Genomic DNA, 8,009 nt, shown 5'->3' with positions numbered 1-8,009 from the left:
AGCACTCTGGTAACGGGGAATATCACAGGAAGGGCAACAAATGAGTCTAAACTAGCGTGCTCTCTGGTCAAACCCAGAATTTCCACTACATATTTGTGTTCTGATATTTCTTCTAAAGCCGAATAAAACCAAATATTTGTGTAAAATTCCCCATGTGTTCTAACAATTCCCCTGTACACCCAAAACCAAACCAGCCTCATTTTGAAAAGTTTGTTTTGGAAAAAATGTTGCAATCGCTTTTTGAAAGGATATGCTCATCTCTGATGTATTTTATTTCATTTGTATTATTTTACTGTGCTTTCCTATCATGTCAGAAGTTAGGGTGATAGCAAGACAGCAACAAATTTTAAAACTAGCCTATCGTTACATTTTTCTCAAGAAAAATCTTTTGAGGCTGCTGCACCTGAGAATAGACTGCTGTAACTCATCTCCTTTTGTCTCCTTTTGTGTCAAGGAGGGATCTATGTGTCCCTCCTTGAAAACTATGGAAAAATCTTTGTGCTAAACAGTCCAGTGGCAGGAAAGCTGGGGGCAGGAGAGCTAGGTGGGAGCCATGGGTCCTCCGCAGGGAGGACCCATCCTGGACTGTAGGACCTGCAGCCTCATGTGATTTTCTCCAAAGGGCTTCACCTCGGATCTGCAGCAGGATCAAGGCACTGAAACAGGGAATCAGGGAGAAGCGTGGTGTCTCAATGCAACAACACAGCCCTCGAAAGCATCTGGCAATGTGGGCTTGCAGGGTGCTGGCTGACACTGCACTCAGCACCGAAACCCTCCCTTCCCCCCCAGAGAGACCTCATCACCAGGAAGGAAGATGGCAGCTCTCCGGGGCAGGATTTGAAAGGTGTATCACTGCTGCAGTGACAGGAAAGCTGTTCTCTTGAGCTGCGTTATCTCATCTATTTTGCAAATACAAATGTGATAGAAATCTGCAAAATAAGGAATATGCATTAACTTCTGAAAAGTTTTGACTACATATCATTATCTGTAATTTCACTGCTTTGATTTGCATATTCATAAAAGAAACATACAGCACGGATGTGTCAAAGGCTTTCAAATGAACACGAACAAAACTAGCAGACTTGCAAGCTCAGTTCTGAAGTAATTGCCAGGAAGACTTCACTTTCTCTGACATTTCTGTAATATTCTGTCCCTGAGCTTGCAAAATGCTTCCTAGGTCCTGCTTTGGGCTTGTGCATCTCAGGGGGTGTGAGCAAGCATTTTGACTGGGCCGTGTGTCTGTATGTGCAGGACAAGCAAGCCGTTTTATAACACATATGGTCCACCACACTAGGAAGAAAGCCTGATGGTTCTCCAGCCCTGGATGCTAGTATTTGGGCTATTCCGGCCCCAGAAGCACTGAGCATCCACTGACAAGCAAGGTGGCAAGAGAGATCAGGTAGGTGGTTGCATCCCTTTGGACATTAGGCGCATGACATGCACACGTGCCGGTTTGAGCTCCTTGCCCTTAGCTCCGCGTGCCATCAGTGGACACGTCTTGTCTGCTGGTTTGGTTTCCTGTTTTAGGGTGAGAAGTGCACCTGAGATGTGCTTCCATCTCTCCATTGACCACAGGCGTAGCCATGAGACCTCGCTCGGACAGGGCTGCCTGGCAGAGCAGGTTGAATCGCATCGTGGGGCTGGAAAGCCGGAGCCCCCCTTTTCCTCCTTTTCCCCCCCTGCCTTCTGGTTGCCCATAGGAGAAAGATGGCAAGATTTGTCTTCTTCAGAGGATTGAAATCCAGAAGGAAAAGCAGCTGCACCCACACTAAACATCTGTATGGGGTGAACAACAGGGTGGGGGCCAAGAATTTTTCATGCGGGAAGAGTTATCTCACCCTTATTTCCCTGCAGCGCAACGCTGGGGGCAGGTGGCGGTGCCTGCAGTGCAGCTGATGTCAGGGTGATAAAAAGTGCAGGTGACTTCACTTTTAACTTATTTCCATGCTTTTAAGCTGATGAGGAGGTGAAGCAACTATAACTGCCACTGCACTGAGTTGCCCTTAGTGCTGCCGCACTCAGTAACACAGCAATATTATTCCAGTACTTTGAGGGTGCTTAAGATTCATATCTGAATCTCTCCACTTTCATAATTAACTGTCTCAAATCTGTTTCAGACCCTTTCCTTCCTGTTCCTTACCCTCTTCTTTACTGATGAAAGGCTCATCAGAGATGGGGATCCTGTGATTTTGCCTATGGCCCCTCAGAAGCAGCAGCATCCCACTCTGTGATTGTGCCTCTCTGGGCCCTGTGGGGAGTCTGCACAACCAGATGCTGCTCGTCCTGGCCACTGTCCTGGCTACTGTCCTGGCCCACTGCTCCCATGCTGCTCCAGGGGTAGCTGCCCATGCAGATGTTGTAAAGATGGTTGGGAAAAGGACAGCTGGTTTTCAAGAAAAGCAGGTGATGTGGGCAGGAAAAAGGGGAAAAATGTTATTTTTCAATTTCCCACTAACACTTTTCAGGTTAGGTGGTTGGGGATTTTTTTAGCAACAGAGAGCAAAACAGAGCTGACAGCCTCAAATATGCCTTTTTTTTCCTTAATACCAAAAAGCCAGCTATTTTGGCAAAAATTTCCTGACAATGTTTGGCTCTTTGCTGAATGCATTCTTTTACTGAAAAGGTGTCTGCGTTGTTCCTAGTGGCCGTCAACATTAACCACTGATGGTTCTGCTGAGCAAGTCTCCTGCTGTGAAAGGACTCACCAGTGGGACTCCTGGCCCTTGGCCAAGCTGTCCCACAGGATGGGGGAGTTCCTGGCCACAAGCGCACGCCAGCGAGCAAAGCCCATTGCATCCACAGCGTCTGCAGGCTTGACAAGCCACGAGCACATGCGGAGGGACAGCCGGCGATTTTGATGTCACTGCCACACACACAAGGATGGGCGTCGCGGCCTGCGCACCGTCGTGTTGGCATTTACAGCGCCCTCCACCGGAGCAGCCTTCTTCCACAGGATAATACATCAGTGGGTTTTCTTAATTGCTATTGACATTTTTTTCTGTTGCCACATGGCTTTTCTGAAAGGACAGAAATAAATTAATTTGCATCTTTAAAGAGAAAATGTAAACTCACTAAGTACAGGCACGTTAGCAGGCAAATGCATCTTGGCCGGCAAATGCATCTTGGCCGTAAAGGTGACGCTGAGGGCTTGTTGCGTCGGTGGCAGGAGGTGCTGGGCATGGAAAGCGATGCACGAAGGAGCTTATGTGTGGGGAGAGTTTGCAAGGGGGCACCCAGTTCTCCAGAGTAATCAGTTCCTCTTTTCTTACCTTACAGAGCAAGAGGAGCGGATTGAGTGGAAGGATTTCCCTCTGGCCTACAACATCATCTTTTCTGTCCAAAGAGTAACTGCAGGAGTTGGTGCCGTGTTTCAGACCCCTGCCCACATGTTCTTCTGATGGTCGTTACAAAGCCCAGCTATGTGGAGGACAGGAGTTACACTTTGTAAGCCATCTTTAAGATTTTGAAAATTACTTTGCTTCAAACTGGAGCGAAAGAGCAAATGTTGAAGATCCTTACAAAGGAAAATTCCAAACAAATATGTTTGGGACTGACCAAAGGATTTTCCTATAAGTTTGACTTCTTAACTATTAGCGACAGAGAATGGAACTGTGAATTTAAAAATGATGATATTTGAAGGAGCATTCAACATGAGAACTGGAAATATTTATTTCTGTAACTGCTGATCAGTGATATCCCAGCCTCACTAGGACTTTTTCTTTCTGGTTTTCTTTCAAAAGGAGATCATCCCGCTTGGCACCGCAGCGGAGGTCCCACGTGCCTACCAGATCACACTGGCTCTGGGCCGTGCCATAGTGCAGCCAAATGGGATGTGTTCTCAGAGTTTTTTCAGTGCACACCTTGCATGGAAGGGGGAGACAGCATGGGGACGGATATTAGCACTTGGACATCAGTCTCAGGTTTGGGGGTTGGGGGCTGAATCATGTTGGCGCCATAGTGGCTCCAGTCCAAAGGGCATTCCAGGTGCAGAGGATGGGGCCCAGAGCAGATTCTGGCATCGTTTGATATAAATTGAGTGCCTATCTTTCCGTTAACACAGCTTCCCTGGGAAGTGGAGCCGTTCATGTGCTGCAGCTGAGGAAACGAAGTCAGCAGCCAAGGGAGCGACAGGCCCAAAGTCTCACTGCTAACCTGCAGCACCTAGAAGCAAATGCAAAGTCACCCCTCAGTTTTGTGGTCTGTAGGGACCAGAGAGCGCAGATACGAATTAACACTGCACAGGGCTAGACAACTAAATACTTGTGCACTGCTTCCCTGGGCTGAGATCTGCCTGATCCAGGCAGTCTGTGACACTCAGCTCTGCAGGGGACGAGAGCATTCATGCTTTGAAGAGGGAGGCTAACTCAGCACCTAAACACAGCTATGTTGCTCCGTTTGCACTTCAGGGCTTTGTGTTCTCTTTTTTTTCACGGGGCTGCAAATCCTCTGCTCTGGCTGGCGTCCAGTTACTTGCAGGAAACCAGACATAAGATAGCCTTTTGGTTTTCAAGGGAAGCCTGAAAATGGAAATGCTGTACACTCAGAAACCAAGAGTGAATACCCAGAACTCAAGATGTCGAACTTTTAAAATCACAGATTTCCCAGGCATGCTGCCAATGGGGGGGGGGGGGGCAAATGTTGCTTTTTGAACATTTGGCATCGGTGATGGGTTACCAGGAGCTGCCCACCTCTGCCTTGCTACTTCCTCCATAAGCAGCTCTGGTGGAAGCCCTAACCCGGCTTGATCGCCGCATCTGTCAAGCAGGCAGGCTCAAAATCCTCAGGGAAGAGCTGGTTCTTGTGGGAGAAACCTGGAAAGTTGAAAAGCCTCTCTGGGGACTGTGTGAAGGTGAAACGTACCATCCTGATCTGCAGGGGGATGGATGGTAGCTGGGGTCACCCCCAGCACGGACCTCTCGTGGCCACCGTGCTGGGTGAGGTGAGATGTGCTACCCAACAGAGGCAGGGATGCTCAGCATTTCTCAGAAAGCTCAAATGGGACTTTCTCTTTTCTCACAGAGAAATAAATGGCCCGAGGAAAAGTCTGAGGGTTATTTGCAGAGGAGCTCTAGGCTCTGTTGTGACTCAGCACCCCGCAGAGGGGAGCCGCTACTGCTGGCACACAGCAGGGCTGGAGCCTTCCACCTCAGCTGGAGGAGATGCTGAAGGGTTTGAACCACTGGCTAAAATCCTAAAATCCAAGAATTTGCAGCTAGGCAAATTCTGCATGGGGAAGGCAGTGAAAAGCAGCTGTTCCCATGTTTGACTTGCCAGATCCCTAGTGATGGAAACAATGGGACTTTGGTCCATGTTCCCTCCAAAACTGCACCCAGCCCTGCACTGCAGCATGGCTCCAGGGTCCTTCCAGCTCCATGGACCCAATAAGCCATCATCCTTGTGCATGGATGCTTCTTGCTCTCCCTCCTCACAGCAGCTCTGAGCACCTTCTCCTGCTCTGGCTCCAGTTCCAGGTCTCTTCTCCTCCTTCTCTCTGAAATCAGCTGCAGGTAATCTTTTACCCCTTCTGCCGGCAGCAGCCCCTGCCAATGGACCCCATGAAGCCAATTTTGCCTCCGGTGTCAGCCCACCCCATCCTCTGCCCTGCGAGGACCCTGGGAACAGCTTAACAGTCTTTCTTGGAGAAGACCCATGACTAGGTCCCCTTGTGCTCTCAGCCAAGGTGCTGCTTGCAGCCCAGTCACAGGGCTCTCCCCTTCACGTGCTGGGTGAGCAGCAGTGCCAATCCAGGCCAGGAGCAAAACTTCCCTCCAAATTTGCCATCATTTTTCCTGCACTCCTATTGGCCAAGCAGTGGAGGGACAAAGGTGGGAACAGCCATGTCTTCTGTTGGCAGCAACAAAAAGCATTCAGCAGCCAAAGACCTTAGGGAGACAGTAATGGGATTTTCTGCCCAGTACTCTACTAGCGTTAAGGCACTGGTTAAAATCCCCCCTGCACTGGCCAAGTGCAACCAGCTCTTCCCCCTCTCTCCATACTAGCAGCACGTTGGCAGGAAGAGCAGGGAAACAGCCAGGAGAAGCAGCATCTCTCTTCAGCTTAAGACTTAGTCTGGACTAAATCCTTTGGAGGGAGCCAAGCAGGAACGGATCTTGGTTCATGCTGAAAAGCCAGAAGAGTTCTTTAAAAAGAAACGGTAAGGGTAGCCAGATCCAGGAGACTGAAGGACCCAGGGTTCCCCCCTCCCCGGCTGGTGGAAAGGAGAGACTGCTCCTTGTCCTTGTCCCCAGGCCCTGCCAGTGGTGAGCACAAATTCCCCGCTGGCCCCGTGCGCTGTGCAGCTGCAGCTGGCCACGGCCCTGCAATGTGCCCAGACGTGCTGTGCCTTCACAAGCGCCCGCATGTACAGAGGCAGTGCTGTCAGCCTGAGCCTGGTCCCCAGGACAGATGCTGAGGGAAATCCATTCCCAAGCATCACACTGGGATTTGGCCACAGATCTCTCTTCCTTCTGGTGTCTGGTGATTAGACCCTTGCTCCTGCAGGCCCCTGGCCCCTAGCATCTTGCTCCTGCAGGCTCCCAGCTCTCAGATCCCTTTTCCTCCCCACCAGGCTGTGCTGCTCAAAGTTGCTCCTGTATCACACCAGGCACAGAGCACACCCTCACCGAAAACTCATTAAGAACAATCAGTAAGAAGATAGGACGGGCTGCAGCCATCAGCCGAGTGCTTGGCCCTGCCCGGGCAGCCTGCTTACATGTAACCAGCAACATTTACCTCCGTTCTCTCAATATGACCATGCTTGTTCCTCCTCAATCCATCCTGATCCTTCCCTTTCCCCCTCTTTGGCGCTTCTCCTAAATATCCCACCATAAGTCCTGGACAGTGCCCAGTTCTCTTGATCAATCCCCAAACTGCTCCCCCTAGGCACCCCACAAGAAGTCCCATGCAGCTCTGTGCACTTGTCCCCCTTGGTTTGCATGGGGAACTGTTCCTCGGCAACATCAGCACCGTGACAGGGACAACAGCTTCCCCACTCACCTTCATGCTTGAGAGGATGAGCCTGGCTGGGTTCCCCCTCCTGCCCTTGCTCCTCTGATCTCTGATCTCTGGGTGTATTTTAGTCTTTAGCCAGAGGACTTTACAAGCAAGTTGTCTGGGGAAAAAAATTGTAAAGAAAATAGCAACTCTCAGATCAAACTAAATCTGATTTTTTTTTTTTTTTTTGCTAAATGAACCACTTCAGTGAAAAGGAAACACAGTATTCGTGCTTATCTTTTCAGCAGCAGAAAGGGGGAAAAAAACACTCGAGCCTTTTTCAAACCAAAGAAAAGTTCATGTCAAAGAAACAAACTGAGCAGAAATATCTTTGTCTTTTCAGATTTGCTTTACGGACAGTTTCATGTGAAAAACTTCACAGTGGTGACAAGGAGTCGTAAGTATTGTCTTGTCACCAAAGCTCCATCCCAGAGCATTGTGCTGTGCTCTGCTTTGATGTGACACTGTAATGACAAGAGTGATGGCTGTGGAGCTGCTCCATGGGGAAGACTTCCCGACCTGGAAGGAGGAGAGGAATGCTGGGCTTGTGTGTCTGCACCCACTGGTGTAAGCCATGGGCTTGAACAGTCAGAACTGCTCGCTCCTGTCCAAAGCCAGCAGTCATGTGTGCACTTTTCAACTATTTCTGCTGATTTTTGTGTCCTCTGATGCTGCTGGAGATGCGCCTGTGTCAAATATTTCTGGTCAGGGCAGCAGTTCCAGCAGCAGCAGCAACTGGTCCAGCTGGCGATGGGAACAATCAAAATTATCATTTTAAAAATAATTTTTAATTTATTCCCTTCTCTGTGCAACTCAGATAGATGAATTGATTTTTACACTGCTTCCTTTAATGTACACAGCTATTTTTCTCTCTGTGTATCACTGGAAGAAACCTATGAAAAGCAGTTAAATAAACACATCTGTGCTCACAACCCTAGAAATGCAGAGTGGGTGTCTCTTCTGGACAGCAGCAGTGGTTTGCAAAGTCCAGAAATAAACCTATGCAGGGGGCTTAG

The 8,009-nt window shown here is 49.2% G+C and overlaps 1 long non-coding RNA gene across 2 annotated transcripts; it reads left to right on the top strand.

Annotated features, from left to right (window-relative positions):
- Positions 1–1,107: 1,107 nt before the first annotated feature.
- LOC138061530 (uncharacterized) lies at positions 1,108–7,397 on the top strand. 2 transcript variants are annotated; one of them, XR_011135359.1, is made up of 4 exons: positions 1,108–1,399; positions 2,643–2,965; positions 3,277–3,444; positions 7,337–7,397. It is a non-coding gene; the product is annotated as an uncharacterized lncRNA (long non-coding RNA). The 2 variants fall into 2 exon arrangements; XR_011135360.1 differs by lacking the exon at positions 1,108–1,399 and having other exon boundaries at positions 2,603–2,965.
- Positions 7,398–8,009: the final 612 nt, after the last annotated feature.

The sequence above is a fragment of the Struthio camelus genome, chromosome 18 (genome assembly GCF_040807025.1).
Source record: "Struthio camelus isolate bStrCam1 chromosome 18, bStrCam1.hap1, whole genome shotgun sequence".
Classification (NCBI taxonomy): Eukaryota; Metazoa; Chordata; class Aves; order Struthioniformes; family Struthionidae; genus Struthio; species Struthio camelus.
This window is presented reverse-complemented; position numbering and strand designations above follow the sequence as displayed.